The 24,114-nt window shown below is 38.5% G+C and overlaps 1 protein-coding gene across 2 annotated transcripts in view; it reads right to left on the minus strand.

Moving 5' to 3' along the window:
* The window catches only part of cv-c (crossveinless c), a 1,115,617-nt gene that overhangs the window by 946,985 nt on the left and 144,518 nt on the right, over positions 1 to 24,114 (minus strand). For both annotated transcript variants that reach the window (XM_069821284.1, XM_069821285.1), the window contains exon 2: positions 2,244 to 2,292. The gene's annotated coding sequence lies outside the window, so the exon portion shown is untranslated. The remainder of the gene's footprint in view (positions 1 to 2,243; positions 2,293 to 24,114) is intronic.

Genomic DNA, 24,114 nt, shown 5'->3' on the forward strand with positions numbered 1-24,114 from the left:
AGACTTGTTGGTAATGTAGTTATCGGTTTGTTAAGTGAACAATATTCTGAACGAATTCTTTTACATTGTGATGTTCTAGAAAAGTGCAATAACAAAACTATAGTTAAACTGTTCAACGAAGCTATGGGTATCCTGTGGCCAAAGGGTATTATGTACGATAATGTGTTATTCTTTATTAGCGATGCTGCCCCTTATATGGTCAAAGCTGGACAAGCATTATCTGTTGTATATCCTAAATTGACTCATTTTACTTGTGTGGCGCATGCATTTCATCGTGTGGCAGAAGTGGTCAGAGACAATTTCCCTAAAGTAGATTTGTTGATTTCATCAGTGAAAAAAGTATTTCTCAAAGCTCCCAGTAGAGTTAACGTGTTGAAAGAAATGTACCCTGAAATTCCATTGCCACCAAAGCCAATTTTAACTAGATGGGGTACATGGCTAGAAGCAGTTGAATATTATGCCGAACATATAGACTCTATTAACAATGTTCTCCTTGCATTGGACTCTGAAGATGCAGTCTCAATTGATACTGCGAAAACAGTTACCTGTGACATAAGTGTGAAGAATGACTTAGCTCACATTCAGCATACATTTTCATGCATCATAAAAACGCTCAAAAGTCTCCAAAATAGGCACCTTTCACTATCTGAAAGTTTTGAAATTATAAATAGTACTGTGGAACAACTGAATCGTGGTAGAGGTAAAGTTGCAGATGCAGTAAGAGCTAAGGTGGACACTGTACTTTCAAAAAACCCTGGATATGAAGAACTACAAAAGGTTGTTGCTGTGATGAGTGGTGAATCAACAGTGAAAATTAACTTGGACTTATCCCCAGCAGACATTGTGAAATTGAATTATGTACCAGTTACTTCTTGTGACGTCGAACGCTCTTTTAGTCAGTATAAATCTATCCTCAGAGACAATAGAAGAAGATTCACTTTTCAGCACTTGAAAGAAATGTTTGTAACCTATTGTTATGGTAACAGACAATAAAAATTGTGTTTTGTTGAAACTACATTCGAAGATAAGGTACGTCCATTATATTTTTTGTTTAGTTTGATTAAAATGTACCAATATTTAACGTACATAGTCATTTTTTTATAATTTTAAGTCCATATTTAATTCCATATTTTGGTAAAAATCGATATTTAATTCCATATTTTGGTAAAAATAACTACATATATATTTACATATTTCATATATTTTTAGTCCATATAAATCCGTTCCCTGACTATTAGTAAGTTGTTTCGTCCGAAAATGAAGAAGCCATTAGTCAAATAGTAAAATGACGACGTTTTTTTAAAACATTGAGCATTATTAATATAGGCCTATTTTCAAACCCACCATACTATGATAGAGTAGACTGAGTAGAGGAACAAAATTTCTAGCCCTTTCTGTACTGTTATATGGTAGTGAAAATTTGAGTATTATGGATACAGTTTTGTATAAATAATGCACATTTTCGAAGTAAAAAATTGTATTTAAATTTTTATTAGTAAAATTATTATCTACTAATTTTATACTGAACTGTATCCTCATAAAAGTGAAAATGAATAGAATGTTACTTTCCAAAATTTAGTATCCACTAAACAGTTGGATTGCCAAACCTAGGCGACCCCAGCTCAGAGGGAAGTAGTCAAAGAAGTCACATCAACATGCTCTCTATGTTTATGTTTTGCAGTTGGCCGCGTCCGATAACTGAATTGCTTTATAACAGCGTTGCCAAACACAGACGGCTTCAGCCCGAGTAGAGAGGTCAGCTTATCTTCCCTCAAGAGACAACTACTAACTTCTCTGTTAAAAAAAATGAAACGTCGTACTTGCCTCAGCCCAGCGGCTGGGCTAATTCAGAGTCATAATGTGACAATGCTGCATAACTAACAGGCATGTACGGTATGATTTTGTTATGTTTTGGGTAAGGCACGAGTCAGCAGAGTAGTGTGAGTGAGGTCGTCTAAGCTTGGCGAGAACTTGTAAAATGACGCTGTGACAAATTTAAATCCGTAAACCTTACTTTCATGTTCACTTTACGGAAGCAGGAAAGATTAACAGGTATACAGTTTACTGCCAAATTAGTTTAACAGCAGCTGAACTCTTGATACTGATGAGTGTATCTTGTTTATGCTGTCTGTATCTACTTATCACGCAATTCGACTGCATCACAAATTAATGATCTCGATTCTCACTCGCAACCAAATAATGTCTTACATACTGTAAATAAAATTATTGTTGTTGCTACTCACCCTTTCCTTCACTTGCAGCCACAGTTTTGCCCGATCACGTATCCACAATCTGTAACAAGAAAATACAGTTAAATTAAAAATATTAAGTTACATCGATTTCGAGGGCCGAAAGAATTGCACATAACTTGTTGCTAGGATACAGTTGAGAATAATGAGAAGTGGGCTGTGTCTTGTTCAATTACAACACGCTTACAAATCAGTATCTCATTTATTACTATTAATTTCATACAATTTAACCATTAATTATAATGAAATCGAATGTTGTTTTACCTAACGCTGTATTAAATTTAGATTCGTTGCTAGGATACCGCTTAGACTCGAATCGTGTTCAGTAACATGGTGGGTAGCTCACTCGGGACTTGAAGTATTCTAATATTGTTTGTTAAGATCTCTTCAGGCTGATCTACTGTACTCCCTGAGCCTAAGCAGACTAAGATATCCTCTTATCTCCTTGTCAAATATACAAACCATAAATTACAGATAATGAACACATTAAATTAGTAACGAAAATCATGTAGCCTTGTGGTCGTGTTTTGTCGACAATTAGAGTGGGCTATTTTTATATTCATAAACCCTGAACATTCAAAACGCGTGACTACTGTATTTCCAGGAGAAATTAGTTACACTTGAAACCTTTCATAATTTGCACGTACAGTATGTTTCTTCCTCAGATTGTGAAACTACACATTTTGAGGGTTGCTAAGCAACTTTCGTGTGTTATACTGCGCCCCGGGACACATTCTGGATGTTCCCACGCATTTCCTTTGTTTTAATGGAAGTTAACACGAAGGTTACATGGAGCAGGATTCTTTTAAGCCCATTAATTCCTCGGAAGTAATTAGTTGTTAATGCATGTTTTCATATAGAATAACATGATACACTAGGGCAAGTTGAAAGTCTAGAAAAGTTTCTTCTGTTTCTTCTCTTCTACACCTTTTCTTTTCTGCTACCCGCCCTTCTCCTTCTTTTCATCTCCTTTCCACCTCTTTCTACAGCTCATGCATATTGTCAAGACACTCGCGATGTGCAGTACGGGAACAACAGTTCTGCTAAGAGGGTAAAAGTAGAATGGAAGGTCGGGCGTGTGTCTACCGAGTTCAAGGCAAAAACTAACCCATTCCCCTATAATTCGTAAATAGACTCATCCGATCTCGTGCGCAGCTCTGTAAGAAGAGTGGGGGAGTGTCTTGACAAAATGCATGAGCTGTACCCTTCTTTTTCTTTTACCTGCGCCTTTCTTCGTTTTGTACTCCTTCCTCCTCCTCTCTTTCCTCCTCTACTTCCTCATTTCTTCTCGCTTCCTCTTTCATTCTCCTTATCCTTGTTCCTTTTCCTCTACTCTTTCACCCTCTTTCCCTATCTTCTCTGGCCACCGGCTGGTCTCCAGATCCGAGTTTGTATTCGGGCATGGGTTCGAATCTCGCTTGGACTGATTACATGCTAGAGATTTTGCTAAGTTTATCTCCACTATAAAGCGAATATCAGGTAATATGCAGCGATTCCTTTGTTTCATCTTGTCAAAATAACATCTCACTACCACCAATTCCGTCGGAGTCAGATAACCTCGCATAAGCAAACGTTCTGATGGGGGCAGATAAAAAAAGTTATTTTTTTTTTCTTTCACCGTGTTAATGTTAAAAGAAGTGGTTATGTATAATAAAAGTAATATAATACAGTTATATGAACACTTGTTCATATAACTGTATTATATTACTTTTATTATACATAACTATCTTACTCATGAACACTGTTGCATCTGACCTAACTTATGTAAGTTAAAAGAAGTACTTATACAAGTGTTGGCCACTCGACCGCAATTACGAGGGCCGTAAAAAAATAAGTTCGCCAGGAGCCGTAACAGAAAGAAAACACAATTTCGTTGGAAAAATTTATTGGAACAGACACAGCAATTGTTGAGCTATTTTTCAAATATTCCCCACCAGAATTGAGACATTTATCACACCATGGGATCGACAGAGAGGTGCAGACGGCTGTCAAACGTTGGTTCCGATATCAGGCGGCTGACTTCTAAGATCCCATGGTATGACAAATGTCTCAATTCCAGTGGGGGATATGTTGACAAATAGCGTAACAATTGCTGTATCTGTTTCAATAAATCTTTCCATGCAATTGTGCTTTTTTCTGTAAACGGTCTCAGAGAACATCACTTTCTGGATAGCCTCGTAATTGCGGTCGAGTGGCCACAATTTATATAAGCACTTTTTGTGCTTATTAACATGGTGGAAGAAAAAAAAAATAACTTTATCTGCCAGCATCAGAATGTTTGCTTGTCGGTTTACACAAATTCGTTAAATGGAAAATTAAAAAGTGACTGGGGATTCATAGGATCCATGTAATTGCGTTATATGTTTGTGCTCTCGGTTAGGTATTATTGTTTTGATGATGATCCGATCATCATCATCATTATGGCTTAGGCTTCTTGGCATGTTTCGGTCTCAAATTGAAGGAAAAAAATTGATTTTATGTCTGTTTCATGGACGTCATTGTAGTCTCATCCCTATTGGTTTTATAATTTAGTAATCTGTTTCGAAGCCCAGTGTTCTCCCATTCTTTGATATTCAGACTTTTAAGTAATAGACTTTTATTTATAAGGATGGTGAATATGATTGAGAGTGAAATAAATTTAATGTAATTTATGTGTTGTATTATTATAGGTATCCTATAAACAAAACTCAGCTCGGACTCCTCGCGGCGCGCATGCTATACCCCTCTTATTCCCCTGCAGTAAGCTTGAGAGCATGCTAGAAACGGGGGCATACGTCATCTGCGCGAGACAGTCACGCCCGCTGGTTTCTGCGCACCAGTTTTCCTTGTTGGATGCCTGTAATGATTATTTTTTCTTTATTTCTTTACTGAATATATTTCCATATATCTGTACAAGTATTTATGATGAAATTATTGTATTTAATCTGAACGACCCGTTGCTAAGTAAGTGACGTCAGAGTAGTGTGACGTAGGAGTACAATAACTCATTACCGGTGTTAAGCCACTCACGCCAGATGTTGAAATTTTCGTAATTATCGAGCATAAACGTGTCACGTTAAAAATAAAACTATCTCTTCTGTTTATTCTTTCTTCATATTTTCATAAATACCCTGTCGCTGCTGACTGAAGTGACGATATCTCTCTCAGCAAGAGGTCTTCGGTAGATCCTTTGAGATTTGGGACGGAAAAAAATTGTTATGGGAAAGCTTTTTTTGCAAAGTATTTTTATATTCCTGCCATTCTCAGTCGACAGTTGCTCCTACTAGTTCATTCATTCATTTAGTGTTCTACCCAAGGGCAGGTCTTTCACTCAAACCCGACTTCCTCCAATCTTTCCTATTTTCTGCCTTCCTCTTTGTTTCCTCTTATGATCCATATATCTTAATGTTGTCTATCATCTGATATCTTCTTCTACCCCGAACTCTTCTCCCGTTCACCATTCCTTCCAGTGCATCCTTCAGTAGGCAGTTTTTCTCAGCCAGTAACCCAATCAATTTCTTCTCCTCTTCCTGATCAGTTTCAGCATCATTGTTTCTTCACCCACTCTTTCCAACACAGCTTCATTTCTTATTCTGTCTGTCCACTTCACACCTTCCATTCCTTTTCATATCCACATTTCAAATGCTTCTATTCGCTTCTCTTCACTTCGTCGTAATGTCCATGTTTCTGCCCCTACAATGCCATACTCCATGCAAAGCACTCCATTAGTCTCTTCCTTAGTTCTTTTTCCATAAGTCGGCAGAAGATGCTCCTTCTTCTATTAAAAGCTTCCTTGGCCATTGCTAATCTCCTTTTGACTTCCTGGCAGCAGCTCACGTTACTGCTTATAGTATACTCCAAGTATTTGAAGCTGTCCAATTTCTCTACTGCCTCATTTAGAATTCGCAAGTTTATCTTCTATATCTCCTACTAGTATATGGTCATTACAATAATCGTATGTTTCTTAATAGCTTCTGCAGTTCAAGAGACATTCTTATGTGATAAGCGCCCACTTACAGTACTGTAGGGACATAATTGAAATGATTATTATTGGTATGATTGTAATTAATGCTTAGAGTAACATTATTAATACTGTAAATCTAAAATGTATTCCATCCTGATAAGTCGTGCAGACTTGACCTAAAATCTGAGTCATGTATGTACTGAGGTTAATGACTGAAGGATTATCTGTCAAAGTCCAAAGGCAGGTCCGCACTGGCCACGGCGTGAGTACGCCATCGAGTAGACGCGAATCACGCGGACTTCGAAGGTCACCGTAGCGTCACTGGCGAGAGTCGATGTAACGCCGCGGCGATCGTTGGAGAAGCATTATTATTATTATTATTATTATTATTATTATTATTATTATTATTATTATTATTATTATAGCTCTGCAGTCAGAAGTGCTGGGGAGGGCGACGAGTGGCCCATGTGGCAACGAGTATTCATCATATTCATCTCATACTTGTACTACGCCTTGTATTTCAAGATTGATTAATAAACATAAGTATTGGCAGCCCTTGATTGTTTAAAGGACTTAAGTCTTTTACTAACTCACCTACAACGCACTCCAATAGAAGTTATTCCAACAAACTTCATCACACTTATTCGAGACGTGCAAGTGGAAGTATTTTTCGTCACTTTTTTTTTTCTTCGTGTTAATCTGACTCTTTCTCACATATCAATGCTGTGTATTTCGAAGTTGTTGGAATTATATAATCAGCTGGTCAACATTGTAAAGGTAACACAATGAAAGGACTATCAGTTTCCATATGTATGTGAGAAATCAGCACGTCTCACGCCACGAATCAAACCTGTGTCTAGGCTTACATGATACAATGAACTACCGATACCAAAGTTTTGTTTTAGAAAATGAATTTCTGAAACATTGTTTCCAAGAAACATATTTGTTTATGTTTAGACCATACACAGGCTGGCGATCACGCCCCCAGGCACTGGATTCCGGGAGGGGTTGTGACAGCGAGCCCGGGGGGGGGGGGGCTCACGTGCGGGCCAGCTGCCGCGCGGTCCTGTGTAACTTGATCCGTCTCGTGGGAGCTCAGAGATGGCTAGTAAGTTCCTGACGAATTCATTGCACCATGTCATCCGGTATAGTTACCGCGTGTTGAGCAGGAGTGGCTTTCACGCCATCCGCCTTACGTTCACACCATGGTCTTTGGCAGACAACTTATTGCAGCTTTACGCACTAGACACTTGGGGGGAACTCTTACATATTGGGTTCAGACCTACGTAGAATTCTATTGTGTTATCGTGTTAGCCAAATGAATGGACCATTGACTTTTGACATTTTAGCACTTTGAGTATCTACAAAGTGTTTCAGAATAACTACTGCTAATTTTCAGGTGTGATAGAGGGCATGCAATTCATTTTTTTTTCTAATAGTGTCCGAAAATCTTCCTTATCCAGGTAATAAGTAAAGGTCGAAATTCTTCATTGACCTTATTAACGTCCATCACTGTATTTAACTGTGATTCAGCATCCCCGTTACCATGTGAATAACAGAAGTTGATTTGCTTTTATTGTAGACTATGTCACAAAATAACTTACCAAGCGAGTTGGCTCAGATGGTAGCGTTTGAGACTCGCGTTTGGGAGGTCCCGTGTTCAAACCCCATGATCGGCCAATCTGACTGGGTTTTTTCATGATTTTCCCTCAGTTACAAAGGCAAATGCCGGATTGAAAATTTATATGCCGTGATTCATCGCCGCCTCAATCACCAATATCATAGACATTAATCAAAATCTATGATCAGTTACATGAACACCAGCTATCTACAACACAAAATAGAACCAGGAATTTAACAACAACAGATGGCCTACTGATATACCCTCAGCTCCTAAACACGCGATATGACCACAGATCTTAAAGCGTGTATAAATAAACTTAACAAAATAAATTACTTTTGTCAGATCTATTCATAAATTTTCAATATACTTAAAAATGCATTGGTTCACGAACGTTGAATTAGCAGATATGCGTATGGCATACTGAGCAGCTTATGGCAGTGCTAATGAGGCATGGCGAATTTATGCAGAGATAGCAGTCAGTTACTTTTCACACTGAGATTCTTTGAAATCCTTTCTTTCATATCATTGTTTTCTCTGATTGAGGTTCTGGCTGATATGTACACTTGACCATATGTGTAAGAGGAAGAACAATAAATTGTTTGTATGCATCTGTAACATGTAGTTAGTCGGCGATGTACGCAATGGAGAGAGAAAGGAAATGGTCACCCTACCCCATTATGTCCTGGCCTAGTTGCCTCGTAAGTATTGTCTTTGTATCATTTGTGAGGTTCAGACCTGTCTTCAGATAGTTGACTAAACAACAACATATCGTTATATAGAGTCATCGGTTAGGAACGCGACTGGACTCGAATCACCGGTGAAAATGAGCCGCGCTTATAACCTGCAAAGGTCGTGCGGTCTCTTGTCGGCTGTAGAGTAACGCGTGCGGTGCGTAAGTAGAGCCGGCTTAGTCGGGCAGCACAGAAAGCCTGATTGTGCTGAAATGCTTAAGATGATCCTTGTCCCCACCCGATATGTTTCTAAAGCCTACCTCTGTAAAATAAACAGCAAAATGCAAAACGAACCATCTTATATTCATTAAAAAAATAACAGAAGCTGAATACATGACCTGCTCCGTCGCCCCATTTTCCAAGCCAGTACAAACCTTCCCGACATTAGATTACCATGAGTTGCAAAACTTCAGACGAATCCTCTACTTAAATAACCCGTTTTCCCTTAATTTTTTATGCTTATAGAGAGCAGCACAATCTCATCAGTAATATTTTCTATGTTTTTCCATGTTTCATTTTTACTCTACTCACTACCAATGTTGACATGCACTCGTTCTTTTCATTCAACTCATCTTTTTTTTTTTTTTTACCCTATCTTCCAGTTTTCTTTGTCCATAGTTTGCTGCTTCGAAATCCCGTACATTCTTGTTTCCTTATTTATAATTAGAGGTCGGATTTTAAAGGGAAAATTTTTTATCAAAAAAGGACAAAGAAAAGGAAAGTTATAGCCAAAAAGGACTTGAAAAAGGGACTATATTACTCCTCAAAACACACTTCAGCACATTCATGCGTGTGTATGGCACACACAATCTTATATTATTTTATCTCTTCACAACATAAGGAAAGTGTTTTATTTGATATCGTCAAAAAAGGACTTCAAAAAGAACTATATTACTCCCTAAAAAGGGTACTATTTTAATTGAAAACACTCTTCAGCACATTCATGGATACACATAGCACACAACCTTATATTTATCGCTTCAAAACATAAGGAAAGTGTTGTATTTGATCATATTCAACATTTCAATATGTTTCAATATGATTCTGCCTCTTTGAATGCAGAATGTCTTTATAAACAGAAAATGACCGCTCAACATCAACTGAAACTAAAGGTGAACATTTTATTTTTATCCTGAACTCTAAATCAGCATACTGTATTAGTTTTTCAATGCCTGTAATTAGAAGAAGAACGATATTTATTTTCGCTTGCTCAGGAAGTTATAGGCCTATCGGAAAAAATACATGAAAATTATCTAAATGTTTTTCTGTCAAAAAAGGACCAAAATAAGAGATGTTTTTTATAAAGGGGGGGGGAAACGGAATATGGACAAAAAAGGAGCGAAAAAGGTAAGTCAGAACCACACAATTTGTCGGAGGAAGATAGTTTTGAATATCGTAACTAATTATTTCATGATTCGTGTTGAAATTAAAAAGGGGATTCCCTTTAAAATCCGGTCTCTCTTTATAATAATCCGCTTTCTGTTGTCAATCATCGATCAGTATCTTTCATTTAATAATTACTTGCAACGACTTCTGTAGGTAGGATATTCTCCTTATTCTTTTGTTTATTGAAGAGAAAGGTGGACACAACCTTCGAAACATTGTTAGTTTTTGTATACTTCAATGATAACGGAAAAATTGAAAGTTACGCCTGTTTTGAATAATCCACCATTACTTTAACTCTCATTAGGAACGATAACGTTTTAGCCGTTCGTCTGTAATGGAAATATGACAGTTATAAGTAGGCTACTCTAACAAAAAGAAACGTTTATCATCTCAGCACTTGTGTGTTGGCTGACTCCTTCATTGTACAACATATTGTGTTACAAAAAACAATACGGACCAACTGCGGACTTAGTGGTTCTACATCGGAGGGTTATATGAATCGCTTAATCCTCGTCCAGAAAAAAAAAAACAATTAAATAGGTCACGACTACATCGTATGAAGCTTAGAAATAAACCGACAAACTCTCCCAAGTTAAAACGGAAGCAGTTGGTGGATCTTCGCTTAACATCATGATAGAGGATGTGACCACTTTGCATAACTGAGATTTTGAGAGAGTCTCCTGAAGGTCAGACTACACTCTCTGTCGGCCATTGTCTCCATGGAAACCAGTTCCCAAGTTCAGAAGGCCCATCTGCGCAACACTGCAGGACATTCCTGCTACTGCCACTTGTCATAAGCAGAAAGGATTCGTGACCACCCACCCGGATGTCGGCAACACGTGTGCGACAGGATCCGGCAGGAAACGGGTCTCATCCCTAGCAACGCTCCCGAAATACAGCGCACAGTGCATGTTACTTGTAGGTCTATTTGAAACTGGCATAGGGGAACGTCTGTTAAACTAATTTTCTGTGCATTAGTTACAATTGAACCTTAACTTAACCTTCCAAAATAAGGCCGATATCCCGCTTGAAGAGTTTAAGCGAGTAGATTCTGTAAAGAGAAGCTTAAAATGTTAGTTTTAAATGTTAAATGTAATGCACAAAAACTCCCAAATATAGCATAAAAACTTGCAGATCAGTAACGTTTGAGGCTGTTTTAAATGCATATCCTTGACGAGGCTCTACGTATCCTTCCACTTCTTCATCAGAAAAGTCTTCATACTAGATATGAATATAAAATAATATAAATAGTTTGTCTTGGAGTTTCTGAATCTTACAAAAATTTTATTGGCAGGTAGGGTGGGATATCCTTCAGAAAGTAGATCATAACAACACGGTTCAGAGGAGACAAGAGTTTAGTTAAATTTTGACTTGAATGGACTGGCTTTTCCGGAATGGATCCATGCACTTCGGTTTACACTTGGCTATACATGCGGCGATTCTTCCAGCCGAACTGGTGGCCGGACGGCATTATTGCCCTAACAGGAGGGCAATTTGCCTTGGCCCTTACAGAACCAGGTCCCATTCTCGACGAATACCTGACAGGCCATTAAATCCTATATTAACATCGAAGATAGTACTACATCTAAGACTTCTCTCCAGGTGGAGAGTGTTGGTAGAATGAAAAAGGATAACGAGAGTACCCAGAGAAAAATCTCTGCGTCTATTTCCTCCATCACAAATACCATCACGACCAGGCCGGGATCAAACCTGGACCGCCTGGCTAGTGCTGAGACACAGACGAGGCATAAAAGTTGCAGGTCTATCTGGTGTGTTCTGTATGTACAAGTAGAAAAGTTCTTCAAGTGTGTCTACTAGTCTTCGTTGTACTGGCAGCTGTATTACTTTGCGTCAATTTTCCTCCACAGCATGCAATCGTATGCAAGCTTTAGTCCTGATCTTGCAAACTGTTGCTTTGTTGGAGCTAATCTTTATTTGTGCTGTTATGAAATTTGGTAACTTCAACTATCCCATTAGTCCGGAATCATAGGCCAAATAACCAGTTCAAAAAGCGTTCGACTCTTAAGGCATAGTCCGACAACGTTTCTCCATCCTTCTGTGATACAAGAGATGACTGGTGTCATATCACGATAACTACCTAGAAACGACCCAAGAATTAAATTTTTTTGCATACACTACTGTCTTTAAATGACCATTCAAAAGATCCTCGATAACCTGTCCATTATCCAGGAAAATACGTACATATCCAGCCATCCAATCTAGCAACTGTAACTTGGTGCAGCACCGTCCAGTTGAAATCAGATAGGAAATTCGCCATGATAATTCAGTATGGTAGGAAAAGGTACCTTCTGGAGCATCATCACGTATCTCTCTCCAGTTAAAGCTTGACCATAAGAGAATCGACCAGTAATTAATTATTTTATATACAGTACCAGGTCGTAATACAGTTGGCAACTGGTTCTTTTCAAGCTTGAATCCAGTGGGGGTTCTCTAATGACAGTTCATTCACTTCTCCTCTGACGTTAAAATGTGGATCATCACTACTAAGAACAACATAGAGAAAATTTTGATTGATACCGATATTACACTGTCAATGGCACATTCACGAACTTCACTGGTGGTGGTGGTGGTGGTGGTGGTGGTGGTGGTGGTGGCGGCGGCGGAAAATTTTGATTGATATCGATATTACACTGTTATTGGCACATTCACGAACTTCACTGGTGGTGGTGGTGGTGGTGGTGGTGGTGGGGGGGGGCGGCGGCGGAAAATTTTGATTGATACCGATATTACACTGTTATTGGCACATTCACGAACTTCACTGGCGGTGGTGGTGGTGGTGGTATGTGGCTAGGGGCGGGTTAGGGACGACTTTTCAGCACGTTGGCTCGACAGTGACCTGTTGTGCAACCCGAATTATGGGATGAATGAGAATGAGGTGTACCGCCCACCTAAACATTCTGTAAAACACAGCGCAGAGTATCAATTAATATTCAATTTATTTATACCATCAGTAGTCAGTGGATAGCACGTAGGACATATTAACTGCTACTTTGCTCTGTATTTTACAGAATTTTTACTTTAAACCTCATTACCCATTTTTGACTTATACACCACTTTTTCTCTGAACGGCTCATATGTAGGCCTATAAATCATAAAAATGGCTAATTGGACTGAGCGAGTTTTGGGATCACACTCTTCATATGTAGTTGCTAGGATACGAAATCGCGCTAGTAGTAGAAGTGACAATAAATCAAATTTATTTTGATGAAAATTACATCAATCTCCCTCCGTTGTAGCGTAAGATGTGACTTTAATGTAAAGACAAATAGAGGTTAATGCTGTAGTGCTCGGGAAAAGCGACACAAGTCAGTTTCCACAAACATTTTTTTGATAATTTATTGACAACGTACGGAACATCTACTCGCTTGGAAAAAAAAATACATAAGTATTCCTCCCATTACAATAATTCATACAGAAAAAAATCACATCAACATAAACCAGTGTAAGTTGCCAATAGATTATCAAAAAAGGTTTGTGGAAACTGACTTATGTCACTTTTCCCAAGCACTGCAGAATTATTCAAGTACTTTCATATAGGCCTAATGGAACATATGACGCAATTTTTCAAGCTAATTTTTGTCTCGCAGTTCATTTTGGTAGTGAATGATTGAAGTCTTGTTTTACATGTTGTCAAAACCTGCTAATTTCCAAACATGGCTCGTTTATACAGAAGAAATTACAGGTCGGGATAAAGTAAGTAGGTATGTGCAAATAACAAGTGATTCTGTGTCACATGATTCTGTGTGTAGTAGTAATGACACAGCCCTCTTGGACTGAAAAGGATGATTATCCGTTCCCACCTTCTAGCAATGAAACGAAGCGTCGCAGCCCGTCGGTTCCTTAACAAAATATGCTTCCACGAAGATTATTTATCTGCTCCCTAATTTTGTCGATCTAATTTAGAGACACTCTGTATACAAAATTTTTCGATAATATTTTGTGGAAGGTCCCTTGTCTGAGTCTAATCTAGCAATGTGGCGTCAGCACTATCTGTGTTAGCTCTGTGGTTGCCGGTCAGAAAATCGTTGTGATACAATAACAGAAGTGACATAAGGAAACCACAGCTAGTTTGGTGAACACTTGTCCCCCTCTCCACTTTTCATCCGCTCTTGTTCTGCGCCGCTGACGCATCGCTCCCAGTTAACTGTTTCGCCGCAGGTAAATTTCAGTGAGAATTGTTATAAATGTCTGCCTTAAATGGAAGCGGATTACGGCGAGCAATAAAGTTCCAAGGACTGCCATGCGTTTCTCCAGCCGACAGACGCAGAGTCCGGGTCCACGAGTGAGAATTGTCGTACAGAACAAAGGAAAGTTACATTCTAGTAAAGACAGAGATGTCCAATTTAGTTTGTATGTTTAAATTTATGTACCTAGTCTCCATAAATAGTGATTGTTTATTGTGTTGTTTAATATCAAGGTTCGACATTATCATGACTTCACAGATTGTTTCACTGCAGTATTAAGATAGAAGTCCGAAAAAATATCCAGGATGAAGATGTATCAACAGATGGTTAAAATGAAATTGGACCAATTAATAATATGTCTGTCTTACTTCAGAAGTTCAGTGGTCTCTTTATTGGGCTTCCTTGTATTCGTCTTCCTTTTTTTTTAATACATTTTAAATAATTTTGAAAATGCCTCTAAGTAATTCGGTGAACATGGTTGCGTTTTAAAATCAATTTGTCATCGAAAACTGTGACTTATTACAACGCTTCTCCTGCTTAATTTATTTCATAATCTGTGGAAGAATAAATCGCTGACCTAGCCATGTATTTCACAAGTTACTGTTCTTTTCATTCTCGAGGAGTTCCTAGCTTTGTAGTCCATTTTACACTGTCATGCAGGGCAATGTATGGTGTTGTACAATTTTACAGACTTCTTTTTATGATCCTTTTGAGCTTCTTAAGCATTAGCCTATTCATATTACTTGCGGCAGTGGGATATGACAGTTTTTATAGCCCTGTTGTAGGACACTCAGGACGAATTAAAAGAAAACATATACTGGAAGTAATCTAGTACACTGCAGTTTATTAATGTCTGATTACATTTTAGACACTACACTTTGTAAGCAGCCTCCATGGCAACGAATACATTCCTGTAATCTGCTATGAAAGTTCTGCATAACCCCCCCCCCCCCAAAAAAAACAGGTTCGATGGCACTAATTTCGTTCCTTATGTTTTGTTTCAGGTGGATGATGGTGCGAGGCTTGTTGCGGTACACCCTACTTTTGAGATAACTCCATAGGAAGTAATCAGCTGCAGTCAGGTCAGGAGATCTTGTCGGCCAGGCAGTGTCTCCAAATCGTGAAATTATTCGTCCTGGAAACATGTTTCGCAGACAGTTCATTGAGCCATGAGCATTGTGCTGTGATTACTTCCTATGGGTAAAGGTAAAAAAAGGTAAAGGTATCCCCGTAACATGCCATGAAGGCACTTGGGGGGCATGGAGGTAGAGCCCCATGCTTTCCATGACCTCGGCACTAGAATGAGGTGGTGTGGTCGGCACCACGCTCTGACCGCCTTTTACTCAATTTTATAGGAGGCTGAGTGAACCTCGGGGCCATTCTGAAAGTTTGGCAACGAGAAAAAATCCTGTCACCACCTGGGATCGAACCCCAGACCTTCCAGTCCGTAGCCAGCTGCTCTACCAACTGAGCTACCCGGCCGCCCACTTCCTATGGGGTAATTTCAAAAGTACGGTTTATCGCAACAAGCCTCGCACCATCATCCAGCTGAAACAAAACATAAGGAACGAAATTAGTGTCACCGAACCTGTTTTCTTGGGGCGAGTTATGCAGAACTTCCATAGTAGATTACAGGAATGTATTCGTTGCTGTGGAGGCTACTTACAAAATGTAGTTTTTAAAAAGTAATCAAACATTAATAAATTGCAGTGTACTATTCATTCTGAGTGTCCCACAACATGGCCATAAAAACCGTCATCTCCCACTGTCGCACTCTATATAAACGTTTGTGATATATAGTAGGCTATATAAATTTCTCTCTTCTGCAAAATTGTGTCTGCCATGTTTGAAGACGGTCCATTTTAGAACACTTCTACAAAACTTTAGTTTCTTGCGGGTTCCTTGAGCTGATTATATTTGACGAAATTATGATTACGTTCTAAATGGCGCCTTTATAAAGATAGGTTTCGCAGTGAAAACTGATTTAGCACTTGTAATGTTCTTTATTAACTGGCCGCAGAGAAAACCAATGTTTTAATCGTTTCTTTTTTTCAGCGGGAAGGTAACAGAGGACCATTCATGCCCAACGTTGCCAAAGTACAAACATTTATTGCTGTAGCTTTTGGACAGAGTCCAATTTGTTTCTTCTTTCTTTCTTCTGTAGAAACAACGCATTTTTTCTGTGTCAAATGTCCTCTAATGGGTAAACAACTTACTAAAAAAGTATTCTTTCTTACAATTGGCTATTTAAATTGTTTTACATCATTTCAGCTCTTATACTATAAATGTTATTTATTGTCTTTGTAGATGCAGCTATGCAGTTCGGTTGATATAACCCCATGTATTGCGAATGTTCTTCACTACTTATTTCAGCATTTCAGTATATTCCGTTTGACAAATGTATGCTTCACCGTATTTGCCCGGAATTTGATATCCTTGAGTTTTGAGTCCTATGTTGTCTATCACCATCGATTTTAGGAAGCCGTATGTTCTCTGTGGCCGTACCGAAAGAGTTCTTACGTTATCTTTGGCCAACTTTCTAGTAATAAGATTCGTGATAGTTGCAGTACAACATTATTGCAATTGATTTTAGTTTTAGATATACGGAAAAATCAATATATTTCATAAAACCTTGTCGAATTGACGTCAATTTTAAAGATTTCAGCTTTTGAACTATATTCTCATCCTCATAACAGAAGACTTTATGTAAGGAATTGTAACACTAAAGAGTTCCGTAGCCTATTGAAAAACATGTTGGATACATATCCGAAAGGTTAGAAGATCGAGGACAAACATTTCCTATTTTTTTCTTCTAGTTCTTTCCTTTTACTGTATCACTATATTCTTTTGTATTCATATGTTTTTGTCAGCTCTCTTTATTCCTATATTTATTTTGTCGTCAAATCTGATTATAGACTACCCTACATACAAACTTCATGAGCATGAATAGACGACAACTTTCTACTAATAAGAATTCTTGAAATACAGTGTAAGAACAGAAAAGTAAACGGTGAAAGTTGTGTGAAAAATATTTTCATAATTAAATTCTTTTTAAAATCGTAGAAATTTCTTTCATGAAGTATAAGAACAGAAAACTAAACAGTGCAAGTTGTGTGAAAAATATTTCCATAATTAAATTCTTTTTAAAATCGTAGAAATTTCTTTCATGTTTGGTTGTCATTTTTACAGCAAGTAATCATTACATTCAATCAGTGTTGGCAATCGCAATTCATGGAAAGTCTTAAAGAAACTGTGCTAAAGTCGTTAAATACCTGTGTAATTGATTATGAATACTACGTTTTTGCCCCGTGAGAGGTTAAAAAGTAGATACATTTCTATATCAACAGTAGTAAATGTGTAATATTTTGTAGCTAAATTGAAATTGAAGTTCAAATTCATTAAGTTTGCAAGACTGTTCAAATCTAAGTAGAAACACATGTCACTATCTAGCAGACAAATTTAAAGCGTGTTATCAAATGTACTGCTATTGGGTTAGATAGATTTGCTGCATTAAACATACGAGTTTTCTTGACTATCCTAACAAATATTACTATACAGTTTAAATGATCTAATACAAATGGTATTTCATATATGATATACATTTACACTGCTATTATACAGTACATTTTCATGTCCTTTGGATGGTTTATTTGACCCCGACGATTTGAGCACCAGTAGCAGATACTCTATAGAGAGAAAGCACTACGAGCCCCTTTCTTCCCCATATGGAAAAGGGGCCCAAAGGCTTACGCTTCAGCCCTTTGCTAATTGTGTTTACCATTGCTATCGTAGGGATGATTGTTGGAGCCCATAGCACCGCATTTCTGTAAGAATTTAATTTAGTTATTTGGTGTCATCGATGCAGCTTACACAACACTCAGTTACGATGAAGTTCGCATTTAATATTCCTCCATCTTTCTGAGAGTTCTGGAACCTGATCAGAACTACGCCATTTGTGCAAGTAGACGGTAGGCCTAATTCATCTTCCTACATCCTTTGTTGACCTGAAACTATTGAGTGATGATAAATGAAGCTGAAATTAATTCTAGTGAAATGAATCCAAAAGTCCAACGCCGAAAGTAGTCTAACATTTGCTTCGAAATGGTTGAGGAAAAACCTCGCAAAAAATCTCAATCAGACAATTTGTCTCAACTAGGATTTACAGCCGGGTCCACTAGTTTAGTTTCTTAATCAGACATGCTGACAAGTATTTCACAGCAGTGAACACACGGTGAGCTTCTTGCCACCGTCTTTGATAAACTTCAATAAAATTTCCTCGACGTTTTCTTCAAGCGTATCCCTTATTTAATTGCTTTCAAAAGTTTATCCAACAGTGAAACATTTTCAACTGATTTGAGGAATCTAAATTGTGCTAGTTCTATATGCGTTCTTGGCATCTTAAGATCTATGTTTCACAAACATGTAGAAGTACAGGTTGTGATAAGATATTATGAAACTTAATTATATATTTCATCCAAAATAGTTCCTTATTAATTACTCATTCTAATCTTTACAGCAGGTAAAAAATGGATACGAGGGCTGGTGTCTGTTCAGGACAAGAGGTAAGGCCCATTCCGTTTATCCATCTCCAATGAAATGTAATCTCCAAAAGAAGTAGAACATCTTGATAATCTCTCTTGCTAAAAGGCAGATCTGGATTAGTCTTCCGAAATCCTATTTCAAACCATAGAATTCGCGCTTTCCTAGAAATACAGATGTATGACGCGAACATACATTACATGAAGCATATAACTATGTATGTCATCTGACAAAGCAGGCACGTCTTGATCTAAACGCAGTTCTGAGAATAGCAAAACAGAAACGGAAATTAAAATGTCATAATTAATCAAATTTCGGTAACCAGTCTGTGGGTATCGAACCGGACTCGCTTCATTTATTAAATTCACGTTGCTGCTGTTAGACGCAACACAAAGCTAACAGTATAGAGCAGCCATATTTGTGTGACCTGAATTTGCACTCGAGGCTTGAATGAAGTCCTCCGCATTGCATGACTAAAATCACAGTATATCATCGCTAGCTGTCAACTGGTTCACACATGCTACCAGGCCCGGGGCCGTGGCGTAGATGATCTGCGCATGCGAATTACACCGGTTACTTGTTAATGAGGAGTTACTCGTAACAGGAAAGTTGTTCGTGCCCAGATTTATGGGATAACCACCGCATTTAAATTTGTACAGGTACAGGTAGACGAAACACCGAGCTGTGCGGGTAGTCTAATTCACTTAGACAGGCGTTCACAGAAAGCTTGTGATGGTGGCTATCGTCCCAAAATATGACGCAGTCTTCTGAGTCTTCTTATCGTTTTACTCATATTTCTAATTTTATTTTCTCTTTCTACTACTAAAAGGCTGTCGGAGCGTGGTGCCGACCACACCACCTCATTCTAGTGCCGAGGTCATGGAAAACATGGGGTTCTACCTCCATGGCCCCCAAGTGCCTTCATGGCGTGTGACGGGAAGACCTTCACCTTTGCCTTTTTAATACTACTGCAACTAATACTTCTATTACTATCACTACTATTACTACTGCAAGTACTGCTGCTACTACAGCTACTATTGCTATTACTGCTGCCTCTAATACTAGGCCAACTATTGCTAACTTGCTCCTACCGCTACTACTACTGTTATTGCTATAGGTCATTCGTTATCTCGTGAAACCAAATGCATTGGTGCGCCGTAGCTCAGAGTAAGAATCTTATGGTGGCAGTAAGTGAGCTAGCTTGCAAGTCGAAGCGTAGCGAAGGAGGGAAGCTTCTCAGTCAAATTTTTTCTTCCCCTCACGCGCAGGTAGGTTTCACGAAATACCGAATGGCCTAACTACTCCTCTTACTACTATCACTACTATTACTCCTGCTACTATTGATACTACTAGCAGCATTGTCACTACTGTTACTAGTTACTATTGCTACCACTCCTATTACTACTGCTGTTGCTACTATTGTTACTACTAGCAGCATTGTCACTACTTCTATTACTATTATTGCTACTATTCCTACTACCACCGCTGCAGGTACTATTGTTACTACAAGTAGCATTGCCACTACTGCCACTATTCCTACTACTCCTACTACCACTGCTGCTGCTACTATTGTTACTACTAGTAGCATTGCCACTACTGCCACTAATCCTACTACTCCTACTACCACTGCTGCTGCTACTATTGTTACTACTAGTAGCATTGCCACTACTGCCACTATTCCTACTACTCCTACTACCACTGCTGCTGCTACTATTGTTACTACTAGTAGCATTGCCACTACTGCCACTAATCCTACTACTCCTACTACCACTGCTGCTGCTACTATTGTTACTACTAGTAGCATTGCCACTACTGCCACTAATCCTACTACTCCTACTACCACTGCTGCTGCTACTATTGTTACTACTAGTAGCATTGCCACTACTGCCACTAATCCTACTACTCCTACTACCACTGCTGCTGCTACTATTGTTACTACTAGTAGCATTGCCACTGCTGTTACGAGTTATTACTACTACTACTACTACTACTACTACTACTACTACTACTATACTACCACTGCTACTGCTACTATTCCTAATACTAGTACCATTGCCACTATTGCTACTACTACTATCAGTGCTGCTGGTACTATTGTTACTACTAGTAGCACTGTCACTACTGCCACTATTGCCACTACTCCTACTACCACTGCTGTTGATCTTACTATTGTTACTACTAGTAGCACTGTCACTACTGCCACTATTGCCACTACTCCTACTACCACTGCTGTTGATCTTACTATTGTTACTACTAGTAGCACTGTCACTACTGCCACTATTGCCACTACTCCTACTACCACTGCTGTTGATCTTACTATTGTTACTACTAGTAGCACTGTCACTACTGCCACTATTGCCACTACTCCTACTACCACTGCTGTTGATCTTACTATTGTTACTACTAGTAGCATTGCCACTACTACTACCACTGCTGCTGGTACTATTGTCACTACTAGTAGCACTGCCACTACTGCCACTATTGCCACTACTCCTACTACTACTGCTGTTGATCTTACTATTGTTACTACTAGTAGCATTGCCACTACTCCTACTACCACTGCTGTTGATCTTACTATTGTTACTACTAGTAGCATTGCCACTACTCCTACTACCACTGCTGTTGATCTTACTATTGTTACTACTAGTAGCATTGCCACTACTCCTACTACCACTGCTGTTGATCTTACTATTGTTACTACTAGTAGCACTGTCACTACTGCCACTATTGCCACTACTCCTACTACCACTGCTGTTGATCTTACTATTGTTACTACTAGTAGCACTGTCACTACTGCCACTATTGCCACTACTCCTACTACCACTGCTGTTGATCTTACTATTGTTACTACTAGTAGCATTGCCACTACTACTACCACTGCTGCTGGTACTATTGTCACTACTAGTAGCACTGCCACTACTGCCACTATTGCCACTACTCCTACTACTACTGCTGTTGATCTTACTATTGTTACTACTAGTAGCATTGCCACTACTCCTACTACCACTGCTGTTGATCTTACTATTGTTACTACTAGTAGCATTGCCACTACTCCTACTACCACTGCTGTTGATCTTACTATTGTTACTACTAGTAGCATTGCCACTACTCCTACTACCACTGCTGTTGATCTTACTATTGTTACTACTAGTACCATTGCCACTACTCCTACTACCACTGCTGTTGATCTTACTATTGCTACTACTGCTGCTATTGCTACTACTCGTACAACTACTGCTGCTGGTACTATTGTTACTACTAGTAGCATTGCCATTACTCCTACTACCACTGCTGCTGGTATTATTGTTTCTACTAGTACCATTGTCACTACTGTTACTATTGCTACTACTGCTGCTATTGCTACTACACTTGTATTCATACTGCTGCTGCTATTACTAGTACAACTATTAATTGCAATTATCTATTACTATTACAATACTACTGTTATTACTATTGCTGATATTACAACTACTACTGCTGCTAGTACTATTGCAACTATTGTCATTACTACAGCTATTACTGCTAGTACTACTATTAATGCAATTGCTACTGTTATTACCACTGTTGCTACTACGAGGGGTAGTCATAAAGTACTATTACAACTATTACAACTGCTACTGGTACGACTACTGCTGTGATTACTACTAAGCGTTTTTTTCTCAGTTTTTCCGTTAAACTTGCGAACTAAGAGTGTAACGAGAAAGTGTACATTATTAACGCGATTAGATTCTCCGTGGATCTTGAGATTTGTGAAGCAGCTAAAGCGGAGAGGAGTTTGACATTTCTCACTCCCCTACAACTCCAGTACCGTCTTATCACTTTGGCAAATTCGTCAGCTACGCACATAACCCATTCAGTTGAAATCATCATGAATTAAGTTTAAAATAATAATCACAAGGGATTTGACTGAAAGCTGCTGAATTACTATTGTACTCCTCGCAATACTGCGTGTCGTAGTGTCGCTAAAGCCGGTAACCTGGCAACCGAAACCAAGGGCCGCGCGCTAAGCGGTTGATGACAGGCATCCGCCCCTAAATCAGCAGAGTAATCACTTTGCGCTTCCTGGTCGTGCAAAAACGCGACAGTTCCCCTGCAGACACGGCAACCCGCTCACCCCCAGGTGCGAATCTGCTGAACCATGTGTGTTCAACAGCGTAATTTGGAAGTTCGCATGAAGCTTCTGACCAGAACGCGTTTTAACGGTCATTTCCAACTATAGAGGTTGGGCTCGGTTCTTAATTGAATATTAACTCCATCGAACTTTTTCATGAATGAATAATCATGATGTCACAGAATTACTGCCACGAGTTAAGTTGTATTTATATACGACTTGGTGCAATAAATGAACTTCAACATAATATTCAGCTATCATCCAGTTCATTAAGAACATTACAGAGCTATTTTCAAAGGGGAAAAGTAAGTCTATCTAAAAATTAAATAACGAAATTTAAGAAAAGGAAAAGAAACCCATTTTCGAATTAGATGTTGCCAAAATAATCGAGTCATCCGAGGTAATAAAATAATAAATATCATGCATAACTGGAAACAACACATTTAGGCCTAGAGGACCGTTTTTGCAAAACTTGCTAACTGCAAAATTTTCAAAATTGAGATTTTGGTGGATTAGTTAACATAAGACAGGCCTCTACATGATGCTAAAGGCTTCTTAGGGAAATCTTATTATTTCCTTCACAGTAGTGTGTCAAAGTGTGATCGTTTTTTCAAAACTTGCTTCCTGCTATGTGAGAGCTATAGCAAAACTTGCAGTTATTTCAGTTTTTTGAGTTTCCTATAAAATTAGATAGGCTTACATTACCTACATTTTAGATTTTAAACCAACACCTGAGAGCTTCAAATTATACTTACATAGGTTGATGTCATATTAATACATAACTTCAATGTAATTTGGTTTCTTAATCTGCAAAGTGGACCAAAATCACCATTTTTATCCTTGTTTTTCAAATTGTTTTCCATCTGCATAGATATGTCGCTGAAGACACATTTTGAATTGACTTCTCCATACAGTATCTGATCCAAATCAGTTACTTCACAAGCCTTTTCAGTAGTCCTCAATAGTTCATTATATTTCCGAACAATTGCTTTCTGAACGAAAACTTGCAAAATCTAAACAAAGATCGTGACTGAGTTTACTGCGCTGCCCCTGCTACGTCACTATTCACGATTACATTTTTGCCGAAGCCTGATGTAAACGTAAATATAAAATTTCATTATAAATTTAAAACGTTATAGTAATTCGCTTAGTAATTTCAGTAATACATACAATAGCGGACTGCTGTGCACATGCTTGCTTTCTTAGCCACATAATATAAAGAAATTGTGTCTCCAACCAAAAATGTAAATTAATATAAATAAGGAGAAATAAGTAATTGCCAGATCACAGGGCTAGATCGGCTTCAGAAATTGAGTACTTGGTTCT

The sequence above is a fragment of the Periplaneta americana genome, chromosome 3, assembly GCF_040183065.1.
Source record: "Periplaneta americana isolate PAMFEO1 chromosome 3, P.americana_PAMFEO1_priV1, whole genome shotgun sequence".
Taxonomy (NCBI): domain Eukaryota; kingdom Metazoa; phylum Arthropoda; class Insecta; order Blattodea; family Blattidae; genus Periplaneta; species Periplaneta americana.